Source organism: Ochotona curzoniae, unplaced genomic scaffold (assembly GCF_017591425.1).
Source record: "Ochotona curzoniae isolate NIBS_2020 unplaced genomic scaffold, NIBS_Ocur_1.0 contig_2210, whole genome shotgun sequence".
Classification (NCBI taxonomy): Eukaryota; Metazoa; Chordata; class Mammalia; order Lagomorpha; family Ochotonidae; genus Ochotona; species Ochotona curzoniae.
The window spans coordinates 21491582-21510027 of record NW_024465369.1 but is presented as its reverse complement, the minus strand read 5'-3'; positions in this window follow the sequence as shown (position 1 = coordinate 21510027).

Here is an 18446-nt window from a genome sequence, read left to right as displayed (position 1 = left end):
CTGAGATTACAGCCTCATCTCCTCCTAGCCAAGGCTGCCAAGGCTGCTCTGACAGTGTGTCTGAGATTAGAGCAGGAAAAGGGGAGAGCAGTGATACCATGAAGCTGTTTCTGATTGTGTCTGTTACTGAGAAAAAAGAATGCTTTCCTTAAATCACTATTCTTCCCAGTGTATGTCACTTTTTGTTGTTGTTGGATTAGTCAGAGACTGCTGTTTAACAAATATTTGGGCAAAACAGAGTAAAACTCTTGGGTCCAGCCTAGATCAACCATAATTCAGACACTGGACTCTCTGAAGTCCAAGGCCACTTTGAAATTGAAAACCTGTTCTGTTGGCAAGAAAAAAGGAAATGACTCTTGGATGGAGGTTTGACCTGGTTTTCTGTCTTCTCCTAAAATCATATTGAAATTCAATCCCAAAGTCAAATGATGGCATTTGTTTGGGGGTGAGAGGAGGCGGAGGACTTTGGTGGAAGGTAATTAGGATTAGATGAAATCATAAAGTGGGCCATGATAACATGAACAGATTTGTAAGAAAAGGGTGATGCTGCCAAAGTGAGCATGCTTGTTCTTTTCCCCACGTGATGCCTTCCCCTACATTATGCAGCAAAATCTACCTCAACAGATTTGCACCATGCTTTTACACTTGCCAGCTTCCAGAACCATAAGCTAAATACACCTTTCCTCCACTTTTTAAGATGTATTTATTTATTTGAAAGGCATAGTTAGAAAGAAAGAAGAAATAGAAAAATCTTGCATCCACTGGTTCACTCCCCCAAATGGCCACAATAGTCAGGGCTCACCAGGCAGAGGCCAGGAGCCTGATGCTTCATTTGGATCTCCTCTACGGGTGGAGGGGCCAAAACATGTGGACCATCTGATTCTTTCCCAAGCCATTAGTAAGAAGTTAAATTGGAAGTAGAGCAGCTGGGACTTAATCTAGCACCCAAATGGAATGCCAGCTTCTCAGGGAGTGATTTAACCCCCATGCCTTAATGCTGGCCCCAAACCTTCGTTCTTTATAAATTGACCAGATAGCACTTTGATTTTTTCTTCCAATTTGGCCTCTTAGATTTTCCTGCTGACTTTTTACTCAGCTGTAAAGTATTTACTGGATCCTGAACCTCTTCTTTTTTCCAGGATACTTAAGAGAAGGCCAATAGGCCAACTTTGAGTTTTTAACCTGTGCTATACACTCCCCAGGTTGGCCATATCCATTTTCATAGCTTCAATTATCGTTTACATATTGCTGACTCCTAAATCTGCATCTCCAGCCTCCTTCTGTCTTCAGCTTCAGATCCATATGTGCTGTTGCCTACTTGGATATTTCTAAGACATGTCAAAATCAGCATGTCCAAAACTGAGCTCTTCATCTCCCACCCAAACTTTCCCTTTCTTCTCTGGCGCATCCTGTCCCAGTGTTCCTTCCACTTTGTTGCCCAAGTCAGAGACTGGTAAGATATCTCGAAATCTGCACTCAATTCCTGCATAATCACCCTCAACTTTTGGGGGGGTTTCTTCATCTCCACTGCAACCCTGACCTAAAAATTTGTGACTAAAGTGTTTGCACAAGGGACCAGTAGCCCCTGGCACCTGAATGTTCAATAAAAGTGCAGAAATTCGGCCTCCTTCCCAGATGTGCTGTTGTTTCAAGTGTTTAGCTCCATATCAGAAATTAATTCAAAGGAGAGATGTGTATACAAGGAACAAAAAATGGCAGTTTATTGAAACAGAACACAATGTGATGTGAGTGTGGGCAACCTGTCTTCATGAGGAAGAAAACAGTTGGCTATCGCCTTCAAAAGAGTTGAGCTCTTCCTCTACTGAATTGGGGTGGTATCTGTAGCAGGGACTAACAAATACTCAAAGAAGACAGAGTTTAGGTGCAGCTTGAATATAGCTCTCATCTTTGTCCTTAGGCAGCTGGAAGTGTCTTGCATCTCCTATGTGTGGTTTGTAGCATAAAGCTGGTGACTTCCAGGAACATGATGAGGGTTACACACATTGAGCCAACAGACCTGTTGGATTAGCTTGGGGTCACGATTTGGATAGTATGGGGCTGTGGCAAGGCTGCTGGAATCTCAGTTCCTCCTTATTCACTAGATACCTATCTACCTACCTGCTGACATCACTGCTGAATCAGAAAGTATGGTTTATCAGGATCTTCAGGTGATTCACTAAAATTTGAAATATTTTCATGCTGGCATTTTACATTGCCTATGAAAAAGTTTCCCTGCATCAAACTCTTGACTCCTATAATTCTTCACAGAGAGAACCTCGTAAGTCACTTCCTTTACTAAACTGCATGACTTGTTCCCCATAGCTTTGCAAAAGGAATGTCAAAAGCCTGGGGCTTTTGGGTGAGAGATAAAAAGTTCAGTTTTGGACATGCTGGGGCTGGCACGGTGGCTCAGTTGGCTATTCCTTACCTACAAACACCACCATCCCACATGGGCACCAATTTGTGCCCCAACTGCTCCATTTCCCATCCAGCCCCATGCTTTTGTCCTGGGAAAGGAGTGGAGGAAGGCCCAAAGCCTTGGCACACTGGATTCATATGGAAGACTCAGAAGAAGCTCTTGGCTTCTGGTTTCAGATTAGCTCAGTTCCTGCTAACTTATGGAATGAACCAGCAGATGGAAGATCTCTCTCTCTCTCTCTCTCTCTCTCTCTCTCTCTCTCTCTCTATGCCTCCCCTTTTCTCTGTTAATCTGCCCTTCCAATACAAAATAAATAAAATTTTCAAAAATGCAAAAGGCTACAAAACTCCAAAGCCCCACAGATGTTAAGGGATCAGAAAAGGGGTCAGGAAATTCCACACCAAAACCCCAGGGCTACCTATAAAAATTCTATGACCTGCAACAACTCCAAATCACCTTGATAGTCAAAACAATAGCCAATGGAAAACATCCAACATGGCTTCTATGTCTCCACAATGAAATTGCCATAATGATTTTCCCACTCCCATTCGACACCTGATGCCATGACATTTCTGAGGCTCCATTGAAAGAACTTGGGCAGTCATCCTATCCCCAGGAATCTCCGCCCTTTCCTGGAAAACTCAGCTCAAGTGCCTCCAGATCACACAGAGAAGTGACCAGAACCTTCTGGGTTGCCCCTTTGGATTGCATCCTCATTTCTGCTGAAATGCTTTATTAACAAATACTATTCCTCTGTTAATCATTATCTATGTCTTTTCCTTGAATTTTCATATGATGGAGATAAGTACTTGAACCCTTCTGCAAAACCAAATCTCTATAAACAATGCCTTGAATGTGGATGCCAGATACTACTAGACCCCAGTCATCCAGCCTCTCTCTTTTAGCTTACACTTCCTTGTACTGCCTTCTGGATAGCACATCTACGTTATTGAAATTAATTCACTGAATTAAAGAGTGGTACATATGGCCTCAGAAAGTTCTAATCACTGGGCCCGGCACGGTGGCACAGTGGTTAAGGTCCTCTCCTTGCACAGCCCGGGATCCCATATGGGCACCAGTTCTAATCCCGGCAGCCCCGCTTCCCATCCAGCTCCCTGCCTGTGGCCCGGGAAAGCAATCCAGGATGGCCCAAAGCTTTGGGGCCCTGCACCCGCGTGGGAGACCATGAAGAGGCTCCTGGCTTCGGACCGGCATCGTATCGGCCGTTGTGCTCACTTGGGGAGTGAATCATGGGATGGAAGATCTTCCTCTCTGTCTCTCCTCTCTGTATGTCCGCCTTTCCAATAAAAAAATAATAATAAAAATAATAATTAAAAAAAGAAAGTTTTAATCACCAAACCCATGAGCTTCCCCAATAGATGGCACATTGATGGTCAGTATTGGCTCAAGAGGTTTCTTTTTGAGAACTTCCAGGTCCAAGGCAGTAGGTAAGCACTACCTAATTGTAGTTCCCAGACTGAAACCCACTTGGCCAACACAAACATTCTCTGAAGACCACAATATCAATGATCAGTCACGGAAAGATCACAAACATTACCAGTCAATCAAGAACCTGGACATGTACCTCTCGCACCAAATTTAATCCATAGTCACGTTCACACCTAATCCACTGGAGAGCCCCAAAATTAAGGGGTACCTTCCTAACTCCTAGCTCTGCTGTTTCCAGTAAACATTGCCTTCCTTCTACTACCCCAATGCCAGGAATTGGCTTTCTGTGTGTGTATCTGGTGAGTCGAGATGTTATAGAATAGGTTGAAAATTAGGGAATAAGAGAGATGAAAAATTTTCCATAGTTGTGTCTCTGGTCCTGCATCCTGACTCCACCACCTCATATGCTATTGCAGTATATGTAGCCATGTAGTACTTTCCCACGATGCACTAAAGTCTCCTGCACTGGCAAGAAGGGGATTTCATGAGTATACGTACATAGAGCTCTTTGTGGAGATGACATGGAGGTCTCCCAGAAGATCTGCAACACTAAACCCCAAGCAAACTCCACCCTTATTGTATATTCAATTAGGGCACCACCTTCTGGCCCATCAAGGGGCCCATTGAATAGGGCAGCAGATAGTAGCACCCTATTTGTCCTCTCTTGCGGTATCATGGACAGCTCAGTTTCTGTCCAACCCTTTCATGAAAAACTTCTCTCCTCTCAGGGTTGCTCATTCTTCACCTGAATATACACCTGCTTTTTATTGCTGCAATTCACTGAGGTTCCTGCTTTGAATACTCATCTCATGAGGGGAGCGAGAACCTGGAATAAAATGGTATGAAATAGATTTTCACCACAGACTTCAATTTGGGGCTTTTGCAGCAACTTCTCCAACCAGCGTTGGAAATTGTTCTGTATTCCAACAATTCTGCCTTATTTTATGGACTCCAGGCCTATTGGTGTCTTTCCAATTCCTTTCCCTACCAAGTTAGGGCCTTTTTGTCTGATGCCTCCCTGCACTCAGCATGGTATCAACTACCCCGACACATAGCTAGCTAATGCCTACTCTATCACTTCCTCAAAAACGGGTCCCGCTGAGACTAGCAGATCTGTTATTCAAACTTTGCATACTATGCTCCTTTAAACATGTTCCCCAGTTGTTCTTAAATAAGAAAATGCGTTTTTCCAGTTCAATGTCTGTTTTTCCAATTGAATCATAGTGATCCAATAACTGCATCCACTATATGCGTTGCTACCTCCTTCCAGTGACTGGCACAATGCTGGGTACACATTCGGAGCACATTTAATGAATAAGCATAAATAACTATCTCCAGGGAGCTCTTCTAGCACAACCTGGTCTTGTTTTCTTGGTTAAACGAGAATCAAAAAATCAAAAAAGGGCTTTGAAAAGGGCCAAGGAAGTGTAATTTGACCACCAGCAAGCTCATTTGGGATGAAAATATTCAGTTCTGACACATACACCCTGGGCAAGTGCTGAAAGCAGAAGCCTGAGGGTGATGGTAAATATTAAGCTTCTTGGCCAGTTCCTTCTTCCTCCTCCTCCTCTGGCTCCGAAAGGGACCTTTAGAAGGACTTTTGTTTAGTGGGAGTTCTCTATTAGCTTTCAGCAAATAGGATATGAAGTGGTGTGTGCTTTTTGCCCTTTGTTTTCTGTAGATAGAAAAGTCCGGAGGCGGTAGGAGTGAAGGTTGGTAGCACAATTGCCTTCTCATTCAAATGTTAAAGAGAGGTTTAGCTCTTGCTTTAGTACAATCTAAGAGTTGTAAAGGTCTGGAAGAGATCCACTCTCCTTCCTTCTGGCAGCTCATTTCCTGTAGGCCAAGGTAAACTGCCATTAATAGCAAATCCAGAGCAGTGAAACTGTAGTCGACACGGCCTTCAAGCATCTCTGGGAGGTGAGATAGTGTAGGAGAGCTGAATGCTAAATTTGCAGGGAAGACCCCCAGTGGAAATGCAGGATGTGTGAAACCCCACAAGTGTGAAGCTGGCCAGAAATCCTGGCGTTTTCCCAGCATTCCCCCCACCCAGTGGAAGGCTGGAGTTAGTCTGAAGGTGGACTTATTCCAGATGATGTTTTCCAAGTGTCTGACGCCCACATAGGTATGGATCTGGGTTTTGAGGTCATGACATCTACATAGTTTGGAGCACTCTTCAAATTGAGTAAAAGAAAAGTATGGATAAATTCAGGAAATAGGCTTTGGTTCATGAAGACCTTCGGTTTTAGGATGTGTACACATTTGCCCCAGGTAATGTCCTGGGGCTTTGAAGCCATTCAACAGGTGACTGACTCTCTGCTTTTAGCCTTAATTGAGTAATTTGCAAAATGAAACCCTAAGCGCCTCCATGAAACAGCGATAAGGTAAAGATTTAGGAGATAATGTCAATGAAAGAACTTGGAATCTGAAAGGAAATGCTGATTGCCTGTTTGGGAATTTAAGATTCCTTGCCACCACTTTCAGTTTTTTAGGGCTCTTTGGTTGTTTTTTCCTCCATTTATTTAAAAGGCAAAGACACAGAGGTAAAGACTGCAACAGCCAAGGTAAGTTAAACTGAAGCCAGGAGTCTGCAACTCAATCCAAGGATCCCACGTGGTGGCAGACACTGTGTGACTGAATCATCATTAGGTGCCTCCCCGGCTGCACGTTATCAGGAAGCTGAATTGGGAGCAGAACCAGCACATGGGTATCTTCTGCAGCATCTTCACTGCTGTGCTGAATGCCTGCTCCTCTTTCCAGTTTTCTTCTGTGTGTGTGTGGGTGTGTGGGTGTGTGTGTGCGCGTGTGCATGCAGGTACTGCTGTTTTTGAAATATGTACTGTCACTTGGAGACTTAACGAAAATTCCCCAAAATTCCCAAAATGGCAGCTACAAGCAACATATTTTTAAAATAAATTTAATTTTCTTTCTTTTTGTTTTATTTTTAGCTTTACTGTTCCTTTGTGTTTTTCTTTGCTTTTTCCTTAAAAGATCCAGTCCAAAGTTTTTGCTTGTTTATTTGTTTGGATTATGTGTATAGTCTTCTTCAGGGCCTAACTTTTCTTTGATTTGCATGAGCTTGCGTGTGTGTGTGTGTGTGTATGTGCACAAACACATTTGTGTGTATATACATGCTGAAGATTACATTATTTGTTATCCCTGACACTTACTGTCCCTCACCAGCTCTGTGTTTATAATCTGAAAGCATCTGAGTTTATAACAAATCAAAACCTGCTAATAAACCGGAGAAGTAGGGCAGGATGAAGAAGGGAAAGGATGGTGGTGTGAAGCCTGTATAGCAAGCAGGTCACACTCTTGGGGAACCTCATGGCTTGTTCTGCTTGGTTCAACTTCCAGATTTGTCAGTTATCAGTTTTTAGCCTGTAGCTGTATGTATTTGAACTTCCTAAGTCTCTCTTTGCTTCTCTTTGAAACTAAGATATTTATAGGACTTTTCTAAGAGTTTCACTGTGAGGATTAAAATGAGAAAATCCTCCCAAACTGCTAAGAACAGTAACTGGAACAGGGCAAACCCTCAATCAATGCTGGTTGTTAGCAAGAGCACCTCCTATACAGCTTGCCATGAGCTGTATATATATCTCACTCATGATCACAGTACTGGGAGGGTAAATGATCTGCCCCACATGGCAAACCTAAGGGTGCAAAGAAGAAGCTGGCTTTAATGATCCTTCATTTGCTCCATTTTTATCAACGCAAAGACCTGAGGATTACTATGATGAGCTGTTATTCCCAAGTACTAAATGTGTCTTGATAAAAGTAGAACAGTGCTCTTTCCACGATGACACAACTGACATCTCTCCTAGATTCTCCTCATTTGTACATCATCCCATAGAAGAAGTGTCCACTGACAGCAATTTTTTTAAAGATTTGTTTTATTTTTATTGGAAAGTCAGAAACACAGAGAGGAGGAGAGACAGAGAGGAAGTTCTTCTGTCCGATGACTCACTCCCCAAGTGACCACAATGGCTGGTGTTGCGCCTATCCAAAGCCAGGAGCCAGGAACTTCCTCCAGATCTCCCATGAGGGTGCATGGTCCCAAGGCTTTGGGCCATCCTCAACTGCTTTCCTAGGCCACAGGCAGAGAGCTGGATAGGAAGTGGGGCCGTCAGGATTAGAACCAGAGCCCATATAGGATCCCGGTGCATTCAAGGCAAGAACTTTAGCCGCTAGGGCACTGCACCAGGCCCGTGATAGCAATTTTTATTAGAGTATGCAGAGACATTGGTGTGGATTCTTGTAGTTTTGTATTTCTTGTAGTTTTGTCATCTCTTCAAGATTTGATGGAGATAGAAAGATTACCCTTTTCCCAACTAAAGAAAACCACTAAGCAACTGCATGCTGACTTTCAACTGTTTTCTTGCCTTGGTTTTCAGTGGACACATTCTATAAACACTTCAGCTAAGGTTAGAGAGACCTGATTATAAATCTCCCTATGAAAAAGACTAATGAATAATATAAGCCAATTATTTCATGTGGAGGAACTGTGCTCAATTGCGATGGATAAACAGAGACACATTAAAACTAGCTGGTCGGGCCCTGAGCGACGGCACAGTGGTTAAGGTTCTCGCCTTGCATGCCCAGGATCCCATATGGGCGCCAGTTCTAATCCCAGCAGTCCCGCTTCCCATCCAGCTCCCTGCCTGTGGCCTGGGAAAGCTGTCCTGAGCGACGGCCCAAAGCTTTGGGACCCTGCACCCGTGTGGGAAACCCAGAAGAGGCTCCTGGCTTCGGATTGGCATAGCTCCAGCCGTTGAGGTTGCCTGGGGAGTGAATCATCGGAAGGAAGATCTTCCTCTCTGTCTCTCCTCTCTGTATATCTGCCTCTCCAGCAAAAAAAATAATAAAATAAATCTTTTTTTTAAAAAAAATAGCTGGTCAAAAGAATAGCCACCTGAGCCTGGCATGATACTTCGATGGCAAAATCCTCACCTTGCATGCAGCCAGGATTCCATATGGGTGCCAACTCAAGTCCCAGCTGCTCCATTCCCCATCCAGCTTTCTGCTTGTGGCCTGGAAAAGCAGCAGAAGATGGCCTAAAGCCTTGGAACCCTGCACCTACTTGGTAGACCCAGAAGAAGATCCTGGCTCCTGGCTTAGCTTTTGGCTACTGCAGCCACTTAGGGAGTGAACCAGCAGGTGGAAGGAAGATCTTTGTCTCCAGATCTCCTTTTCTCTGTACAACTGCCTTTCAGGAAAAAAAAAAAAAAGCCATTCTCCCATCCCCAATCCAAACTCTAACACATTACCAGATCATGTGAAAAGCCAGATACTGCTAAGTCTTCAGATTTCTTGGCCTCATTTTTCAGATCCTGATGATTTTGATTTTATTTTTGCCTTTTTCTTACATGATTTTAGATAACCCCCATATGTGAAATAACATTATAAGTCTATGGATATACAGCATGTAAGGAAGGAATACTTCTAGGGCAGGCATTATGACACAGATACAAATGCTGCAGTTGGAATGGCCACAGTCTGTATCAGATTTCCTGTTGGAGGCCACCTCCTCCACTTCTGATTCAGTTTCTTGCTAACACACTTGGAGGCAGCAGAGTTCCTGCAGCTACACGGGATATCAAGTTGAAGTTCTTGGCTTCTATCTTCAACTTGGCTCAGTCCTATCTGTTGCAGGTATTATGCTACCACTGAGTGTATGCTACGACTCTGCCTTTCAAGTATGTATTTTTTTATATATATAAATAAATAAGGAACCGTACTTTGAGGGAAAAAAAGCAACTCATTTTCACATCAACTGTCAAAATCATAATCAGAGGTCTGAGCAGGGAATCAGCGGTCTGTTCTTATCAGAAGCACAAGATTTCCAAAGTTGGAAGTTTCTCACACAAGTTTACCTTGAAAACCAAAATGTGCATTTTCACCTTGATGGTCCTTCTGTAGCTGTTTGGCTGCTGAAATTTCTTCCTCTTGACTTTAGCATTGAGAATTTGCCTATAACTCTGCTTCCAGTCTGGTTTTGTCTGTAACAGACTCTTCTCGGCGGAATCCATCCCTCTCATCTTCATACACCTATGTATCATGGAATCTCCAAATATTTCTCCCTGGTCCCAGCCACACTTTTGATTTCTGAAAAACTTAGATTCATTGTACACCACAATTCCTCACAGTCAACCAAGGCCACTGTGTCACCTTTTCCTATGACTTTTGTCTTTTCTGATATACATGTATATTTGCCTAGATTTTTGTTACTTTCTTTGTGTCTTTGTTGTGTGTCCTGCCATTTCTCTGGACCAGACTGTTGCTTTCTTTAAAGAAAAAAAAAAAAAGGTGCAAGTGAAGAGAGACAAACCACAGGAAGTCTGAGAAGCAGCCTCGGTGTGATGAGCATGTGACCCAGAACTTGAAAGATAATCTGCTTCAGCGGAAAAGAGGAGGATAATGGTACAATATCAATAGACATATTTCAAGCACAAAACGCACAACCACACCTGTCATCAGAGAAGCACAGAGCTGGTAGAGTTTCAGAGATGGATGGGTTTGCACAAAAAATTCCCAGTCCTTAGAATGGACAAAGATGCACATTTTAGGAGTACTGCAATCCGATCTCTACAGCATGGAAAAAACACATCTACGAGGCAAGAACATGTTATATAACTGTTGTGATAGCTAAAAAAAAAACATAAATCATAGAGGCACTTAATCATGGCAAAAGAAACTGATGCATAACATTTTGTTCCTAGAATCCATTGTTCTGATGAGTAGTTGCTTGTGGGAGAGTGGAGTATAAAAGATGAAAGCTACAAGAGATGACTCTGTGTTTGGTAGTCTTGGTGCTTAACAGCATGATTAACTTTGAAGAGAAACAAAAATCAAGCTCTGTGTTTGTGAATATCAGCAATGTTCAGTGTCAAACACGTGGAGAAAATGTATCGGTGGGATATACAGGTAGAGATGTCCAAAACAAACGATTGCCTCTGGAAGGATGATCTCCTGGAACTCTATTCCTAGCTCCCTGTGAGATATATAATTTTTATTTATACACTCTGTCAACACAAAGACAACCTGTGTATCCTCAAACTCATCGCAGTCTTTTTTTTTTTTTTTTGCCATAAACCAGCTTCAACCTAATTACTGCTGTATTTGGGCTAATGATATTTTCATTTCGCAAACTCCTTGCTGGGACCTATGCGCTATTGTCAATTTCTCCAAATCCTGCAATGCCCATCTTCACTTAAACATCAACACTTACTGATTTGTCCTTTACAGGATCTCTCACTTCCACCTATCTTCTGCTCTTTCAGTTACTATTTGCCAAATTCTTCCCAGTTCTTTTTACAGCCCTGTGCATTCAGCCTGTCCTCTAATAATAAGGTTACTCTTTGTAAAACTCTAAATAGATTTTGTTGCTCTCTTCCTCACAATTAAGTGATGTTAGAATTCTTAATATTGTAGAAGTTGTAACAAGCATAGCCCATAAATTTTTAGATTTATTTGTTTACTTAAAAAGGATGAGTCTCTCTTTGTCTCTCTCTCTCTCTTTCACACACACACACACACACACACACACATACATTCACATATGAGAGAGAAATCATCTATTTGCTGTTTCACTCCCCCAAATATCCATGACAACTAGGGCTGGACCAGCCTGAAGCCTGGAACTAAGAACTTACCTGGTGGCAGAGACCAAAGTACTTGGGCCATCATCCACTCCTTCCCCTGCCACATTACTCAGAAACTGTATCAGAAGTGGAGGAGCCAAGATTCAAACTGGCACTTCAATCTAGGATGTGGGCATTCCAAGAACAACTTAATCTGCTGTGCCCCAACCCTCACCCTCATAACTTAGCATTCTATCTAGCTAAATGAGATCTGTTTAGCATCCTAGGGATCCACTCTTCTTTCTGCAAGCTTGCCTGTAATGTTATCTGTATATGTGGAGGACGACAGATAATTTTTGAAGTTCAGGAAGAGAGGTGTTCAATCCTCTGGCAGAGTCGCAGATGGAACTGATGGACATATCTGGGCTTCAGTCGCAGATCTAAAGATGTTGCAAAGAAAGGGGAAAAGAGGAAGTGAGGAAATAAAGAAGAGGAGATTATAGAAAGGCTGTTTAAGAGTTGGCTGTGAATGAAATCAGGGCTCTCAGAGCTGATCCAAATAGCCAGTCTATAGATTGCAAGGGACCATCCACTTCCTTCTGAGCTCCTCCACAGCAGAAACCCGGTCTTGGTTCTTTATGGCTTCAAGCCCCAGCACAAAACTGGCATATAGATGTTCTCAGTGAATGATTCTTAAATAAATTGTCTGCATTGATGCATCTGCTTCGATTAAAGTGTGTCGATTCCTTCACCATGCCTTTGGATGAAATCTTGGAACCATAAAGATGTCTTTTGCTTTTGATGTGCTTTTTCTACGCAGCCAGAACAATATGGGGGGAGTGAGACAACAGCACACAAGGACTTTAAAAATACAGGATTCAATGGGAGCATCGATTGATTTCAACATTGCCTTATTTGTCAGTACATTTCCAGAATTACACTCGACTTTCTGTCTCATTTCCAGTTATAAGCAACTTCAATCTTTAACTCTTTCCAAACACAATCATTCATGATTAGCCACTGCCCTTGTCATGTCGGTATCATCTGTTTTCCCTGTTAATAAACATCATACTCTGTGCTAGTTGCTAATGAAGTTCATTCTCTCTGCCTCCACCTCTTCTCCATCTTGCCAGACCATTTGGAATTCTAATCCTGTCCTGGACGCTCGCCTTCCTAACTGACGATGGGTGTCATCTGCTAACAGCATGCTATCATCTGTCAGTGCTAGGAGCTTATTTTCTGTTCTACCCATGTAAATCATTGATGAAATATTAAGGAATCAGCTATAGCATGGAGTTCTGTAGGAAGTGATTTTAAGTGCCCCCGAGTTTGACGTGAATGTCATTGAGAATGGGCTCTTTGTAGAGCTACTTACTACAGAGCTGCATTTCCTCAGTGTGATGTTTGAAAAGAGTCTGGGAAGATCATCAAAAGAATTTTGGGGGCCAAATACCAATGAATAACTTCAGGGAGAAAGCTCACATACTAACTGCCCCCTTTGCTGCTAGGTGCTTTACGCTAATTTAGTTAAGCCTTTCACAAGCAGATAAGACAGTATAGCATAAAGAAACACCACAGATCCTAAGATTAGACTGTCTGAAGTGAGTTTTTACTCCATCATTCTCTAGCTGTATGAACATGGCAAGAGTCTCTGTGCCTTAGATTTGTCACACGAAAAAATAAGGATAGTGGAATTCTTAGAGGATTCTGTTGCATGTGAAGCATGCCTGCATGGCAGGCACATACTCTGTCTTTTTAACAGCAATTGTTATTATCCTCTTAAAATTGGGAAAATTAAAATGGGTATGTAGTGGGGCCAAAATGTGAGACCCAAACATGTCTGACTCTAGTTCTTCAGCTCTTTATATTCTATTATGCAGATTTTTAAATTTATAATCCATATATTTCCAAAAAACTTCAGATGAAATTGGTTCTAGCCTTTAGAAAAGCATCTTTACTATACTAACCCTCATAATTAAAGCTGATATTTCTTTGCTAGAGAGATATTTATATTTGGCTGAACTTAAAAATAAGTTATTTTATAAGGGGGAAATTCAACCTGAGTTTGTTTTTATATATCTTCATTTTATTTGAAAGGCGCAGAGACAGAAGTTGAGAGAGATCTTTCATCCTTTTGGTTCACTCCCACAAATGCCTACATCTTGTGGGTTTGGGCAAGGCTGAAGCCAGAAGACCAGAACTGAATTCAGATCTTCCACTTGAGTGGTAAGGATGTAACGACTTGAACTATCACTTGTTGCCTCCCCAGGCAAGCATATGCAGGAAGCTGGATAAGAAGTGAAATGGAGTTTGGGATGCACTGTGCCCAATGCCTACCCTCAAGTGAAGCTCAGAATGAAAGTCACAGGCTTCGATACCATTTCAGGGATCATCTAGTTAAAACTATTACTAATGAAGGGCTCTTTTGTATTATGATTTTCCCCCTAATTATATAGGTGACAAATGCTCAGTATAAAACACGGAAAACACTGGGAAGTCCAGAGGAGAAAAAACAGTGATAACGCCAACACTAATGATAACCATTATTAATTTTTCATGTATGAACTGTTTAGTATTAGCTTCCCATACAAACTTTTTCTTTACAAATTGTATCATAATAGATGTAGTTTTAGAAGCCTGTTTTTTAAATATATTTTTTATTTAACAATAACATTTTCCAACATCATTGTTTTATTGACTTTTAGCATCTACAAATCTGTAAAAAACTGATAGGAATGTAACAGGACTAATCCCCTATTGTTGGACATTTAGGTTGTTCTATTTTTCCTGCTACTATTCTAAATAAAACTGTCTTTAAAAGCCTTGTATTATGTTGTTGTGTAATCCTACCATTTTGCATAAATCTTTCCTATCCTTAACAGATGGTTAACCAGCCTCTGTTTGATCACTTCCAGTAACAGGGAGCTCACTTCTTTGCCAGACAGCGTATTCCATTTATGGACAACTCTAATTGTTAGAAAGTTCTTTATTTTTAACCAAAATCTGTTCCCGCTAACTTACATTCATTGATTCTTGTTTTGTGATCTGAATTACCCAAAGCAATCTTTCCTTTTTGTACTTGGCAGAGTACCAAATAGTTGAACATGGCCATAATGAAATTCCCTAAGTATTCTCTTCTTGAAGATAAATACCCATGCTTATGAATCTTTTGATTTAAGAAAGTATAAGGACTTGATAGTGGTAGAGGTTCATAATAAAATATTTAAATTTGGTGGGAGATCATATTTCCCTTCTTGATTTGGCTTCCTGGAAGCTCACAGATGAACTGGCTGCTACATTTTTATAACAGTACAATGTTATCACCTGCATATATGTACACAGAATATTTCATTTAGATCCAATTATTCTATTTTGACTATATTTTTCCAGCTATCACTTTTTCTTTACAACTGCTTTTACTGAGTTGCAATTCTGTAAACCTTCATAAATCCTCTGAGTCACAAGATGTAGCAGAATAGCATAAATTTTTCTATTTTCTTTAGTCACTCTGTGTGTGAAATTAATTTTGCTCCCTCAACCCGTTTTAGCACACACAGGTAACTCGGACTCTTCCAAACTCTGCACACAAAGGAATTAGCTGTAGCTCCTTCACCTTTTCTCTAAGTGAGAAGTAGATTGGAATGAGAGAACTGAAAGATTGATAAGTCCATCTGGCTCATTGACAATTTCCAACCAATTACCAACATCTCCTCTTGTCATCCACAGCAGTGTTTTCCGGCCTTGGAAGACAACCCTCAGAACAACAACCACCATGTGTGAGGTTACGGAGCCAATCTTTCCCTACCCTTGTGAGGATAGATGCATCTCCCAACAGGTCCTCTGCGAGGAAGGTACTGATGTCTTCATCGGGCCCTAAGGCACCAGTCAGTGCAGCTGGAGGTTCAAAGGAGTGAGACTTGAGGTCTCAGCCAGGACTTCTGCCTCTCGCTCTGATGACCCATCCTGCACCTGCAGCTTCTTGCCTGCGGAGGTGCTCTGGACAGCCCCGGTACAAGGAGTTCACTCAAGTTGGACAGGAGGCAGGCCGCTCTGTGTGTCGCCCCTTTCATTTGGGAACCCAGCTCTGATTAGCCTCTTCCCGCAGAGAGAAGCGTGCTGGTTGCCAGTTGCATGTGGCTTGACGAAGATAGGACCGGACATGATGGCTTCTCCCTCCTTTCTGTGTCCCCCGGATGAGAACCAAGCAGATTGTTTCCTGTGGGGAGGAAGTGGAAGTGAGAAACCTAAGGCAGCAGGCGAACCTCAAATGGGTGAGAATAAAAAAAAAAAAAAACCCTCCCGACTTCCTCACAGACTCTGTCTGCAGAGCCAGGTTCCAAAGGCCCCAGGGCTGTCTGTGGGCCAGAGTGCTCCAATGTTGCAACCCCAGGAGCTTCCTTCCTGACTCTGCCCTCCTGAAGAGAGGCTGTGCTTGCGGGCCTCCCTGCAAGACCTCAGCTGCTGGCAGGCTGGCCCCATGTAACAGCTCAGAGTTGAAACCCTCTTAAAAATAGCTCTGTTCCTTTCTGGGTTTAGCAACTCACACTTGAAAAGCTCTTTATTCTTTATAATGAATAGAGAGCAGGGACTGTTCATTGACAAAGAAGAGCTATAATACAAAATGAAGGCAGACTGATGGTAGTTATTCGTTTGAAGGGGTGGACAGAGAGGGCTTCAGCACTCGGCTTTCACAGGTACCAACCCTTTCCTTGGGCTATTCCTGGAACAGAGGTGTGGAGAGGCTTTTGAACAGCTCTTGCTGTCAAAAGCTCATGTGTGGTGGGCCGCATTTCAGGTGAAAGCACTAGCTAGAGAGGCACAGAGCAGCCTGAAGTTGAAATTTCAATCTCATTAATTGACTGCAAGAGTAAAAGAACTAAAAGGTTTAACTCCTTATTCTCTAAGATATGGCCATCCCTCAGAAGGACTGAGAAGGCAGCAGAAAGATCAGGAATCTAAGCCTCATAGCTCTGGTTTGAATATTCCTACCTCCCACTCCGGATGGCAGGTTTTTTTGTCTCCAAAGTCTTAATTTTATGTTGATGGCTCCAAGAAAGGGGAAAACTCAATCCACTTTTGGTATTTGTAGCTGGGGACTCTGGGAGGTGATGGCATTAGGTGGGCCGTTTGGGCTAAGTCCTATGATTAAGTCCTGGTGGCTGGATGGGAGACCACATGTACAGACAGACACCTGTGTTTCCTGTCTCTTGCTATGTGATGAGCTGTGTTGCCTTTGGATTGCTACCAAGAATACGGTCACCTGAGACTGAACCAAAGCAGTCCATTCAATGTTAGGCTGTGAACTGCCAAAACCATAAGCCAGAATGAGCCTCTTTCCTGATTGAGTTAGCCTCGTTCAGATGTTTCATTTTAATGATGAAAAACTAAAACATTTACATTGGTGATAAGACCCCCCCCCCCATTCAGTACGCTGTTGAACAGGCCAGAATTCTTTAATCCATGTCTTTTCCAGAAGGCAAAAGGTGGTCAGACAGGAAAATGAGGAGAAATTCTTAGTCTGTGATGTTGAGTTTGAAATGAGTTTCAATGTAATCTGTTTTCCTTAAATCATATAAAATGCAAGTCGCAGAGTTACCCTGAGTCAGTGAGACATTCACTTGCGGCTATTATTTGGATCTCTTCCTCTGATCCTGGATGAAAGCATCTGGGAGGCAATGTGCTGCGCCGAAAGAGGGGCAAGGCATCTGAATTAGGCAGAGTAATTAAAGCTAATTATATGCAAGAAAGAGCACCTCACAAAACACCCAAACTGCATTGTCTTAAGATAGAAAGTTTATTCCTTGCCCACACCAAGTATAATGTGGCTGTTACTGGTTAGGAATCCATCCTAAGCTACCTTCCTTCAAGCAGTAACTTGGGAAACCTGGTCCCTTCCATTATGGGACTGTGTCATCAGCTAAGTTTTGGAATTGTTCACTTCTTAATAAAAAAGGAAGGAATCAAGATAGATCACAAGGACACCTTTAAGGGTCAGGCTCACATGCGATATCAAGTACTGAGCTCACATACGGACTCAGTCATTTGACTCTACACAAAAATACAGCAGAGAAATACAATTTAAATGTGTTCCCAGGAAGGAGAAATGGCCACTGATTAAAAACAAAATAGCAGTATTGTCTAATCTAGACTTTGGGCCACTTAGATTTTTCTGTTCTTTTCTCTCTTCACCCCATATGGTCCGTGGAGGCCTGGCATTCTCTGCTTCCCGGGGAACCAGTAGGGCTGGCAGCCATACCTCTGCAATCTTGTTGATTCCCTGGGGAGAGGCCATCAAAGACCCTCCGACAGTAATCCTCCTCTGTTGTGGAGCGGGGAGGATTCCTTCATCCTTCTACCAAAGCCCACATCTTTCTCCTCTAGAACTCCTCGAATAACTTTTCAGCAAGTTTCATCATTCACTGCTTCAAATCACCCTTGCTTCAGTCAAGCAATGGCCAAAAAACTTTAAAAAGTGAAAGCAGGAGAAAAGTACAGATAGCACAGCATAAATCAATATTGCATTAAATTTTCATGCTACCATAGTACCTGAACCTGCTGATGTTCCTCAAATATTTGATTTGGGACCACCACAAGTGGCTGGCACTGAGACAGGGCAGGTAAAGCTGCCACCTGCAACATGGGCGTCCCATAGAGTACCAGTTCATGTCCTGGATACTCAGCTTCCTGCTAATGGCCCAATAAAAACAGAAGATAGCCAAGCACTTTCCCACTCCCTCCTGCTACCTACATGGAATCTTAAAATAAGCTCCTGTCTCTAGCCTGGCCCATCCTTGGCTGTTGTGGCCTTCTGGAAAGCGAACCATAGTAACTATTTCAAATAAATAGCAATAGCTTTCAAATACTTGACAAGTAATAATAAATCCTAGAAAAAGACCACCACAAACTCAAATTTAAGAATATCATGTATTTTTAAGAGCTTCTCATTTTCATCATGATAGAAAGTAACTTCCTTTTAGCTTCCACGGAGATGAAGAAGT